The following is a 1,961-nucleotide window of genomic DNA, read 5'->3' as shown; positions in this document are numbered from 1 at the left end:
AATATATGCAGTGTATTATTTGTTGAAACTGTACTTCCGATTTGATTTGAAACTGTCTCATTGCTATCTGTTTATCAATAAAACTTTGAAGAAATAAAATAAAATAAAATAACTTCGAAAGAAAAAAAAGACATTTCAAAAAATATAATACAAATGTGAAGATTCTAGTAGAAATGTGAAGATTCAAGCTTTGCAGCAGTGGACATTTCAGGGGCAGACTGGAGTAAAAGATTTGCCTGGGAATTTTTTGAATTCAGATTGAAAAATGCCAATTTAGTCCAATCATTGATGAGGCCGGAGGCAAAGGAAGCTAATTCAAGGAGGACATTTACTCACTATAACTAAAATGAGTTTTTAAAATTGCATTTCTTCTCAGAACAGGGACCACTGGCTATGCATCTCCTTTGTAGAAGCTGTCTCTGAATCCTAGTGGCTCAGCGTGGCTACCCTGAGCATTCAGTGACAACAACTCGGAGGCCATGTGCCCGGTCTCATGTGCACATGAAGGCGCTGAGTGCTAGAATGAGTATTAGTACAATGGGTACTTCCGACGGGAACACCAAGCAGGCTGCCCTACTGCATGACAGACCCTGAGAAGGCCACCGAAATTCACCAAACAAGCCACCGATGAGCTATCCAGTTAAGGTAGATCTCTTGCATCAGCGACTTAGCTGTCTCAGACAGTCTCAGCCCCAACCTGGAGTAATTTGATGATCTTTCCTGTTAACTCACTCGCGTCCCAGGTGAAATGCCAGCTGCTCGAGTGGCCAGCAGACAAGAGAGCAAGCCAGCATCCCCCAAGGAAGAAGAGCGCAGCTGCCACAGAAGGCACTCTCTAAAATCAGACTAAGAAAGCTCTCCAGTGCCAAACCTGTAACAAGATATCTACTAAAATGATTAGCAAATGAAACCAGTTGCCATGTAATCAGGAAAAAATATATAGATATGCACACACACACACACCACTGTGCAGTTTGTAATCAGGACAAGTGGAACACAGTCTGCCTTGGTCAGTTTTCCATAGCTGTAATGAAGTGCCTGACACCCACAAATTACAGTAGCAGAGGCTTATTTTGGCTCCCCGGTTTCAGAGATTCCATTCTACAGCTCCAATTCAGGACTGTCGTGGTGGAAAGACAAGATGGAGAAGAGCACTCCAGTCAAACCAACTGGAAACCAAATCAGATCCAGAGGATGTGGCCAGGACCCACACACAGCCCCAAGGTCCCAGGGCTGCCTCTCCCAACTGGACCCCACGCTTCACAGCCCACTGGCTCACCCTGCGAGAGGTAAGTGCCCTGAGGACTCTAGCACTTCCCCAAGAGTCTCTTAATCTAGTCAGGTCAGATAGCTTGGACCACCGTGCTGCTGATTTCTGCTGCTCCATTAAAAGGAACAGTGAATGCTTATTTTCTCTCTCTCTTTTTGAATTTTTTAAATAATTTTTTGATAAATCTTACAGGAGGGTATCTGGTGATCTGAACAACTAATTGAAGACAATAATATGCAATGTAAAGGCCATTTTAGAATTCCTATCATTTTGTTTAGTGAAATGCTGTACTATTTCTAATTTTTTAAAAAATAATTTTTGGTATTTTCTTTAAAAATTAAAAAAAAAAAGACAAAGCAACCCAGAATTGAAGAGTCCATCTACAGATGATTGTTAAATACACTCATGAATACAAATTCAAAATAATTTAGATTTCTATCTTGAAAATTCAAGATGCTTATATCGTGGTATGTTGTTGAAACTTTATAAAACAGATTATAGAAAAAAAATTATTACATGGTCCCATTTGTGTAAATTGTGTGTGTGTGTATGCATTCTCTTTAAATACCCAGAATTAAACAAATATCAAAACATATGCCAAATTTTACATAGTTACTTCTCTGAATGAGACTCTTTCAGGGGGCTCTACAAATCTTTTAAAAAATAATTATATCTTTTTTTTTTTTTTTTT

This window comes from Octodon degus, unplaced genomic scaffold (genome assembly GCF_000260255.1).
Source record: "Octodon degus isolate 3935 unplaced genomic scaffold, OctDeg1.0 scaffold00241, whole genome shotgun sequence".
Lineage (NCBI taxonomy): Eukaryota > Metazoa > Chordata > Mammalia > Rodentia > Octodontidae > Octodon > Octodon degus.
The sequence above is the reverse complement of the archived record's forward strand: the minus strand, read 5'-3'. Positions refer to the sequence as shown.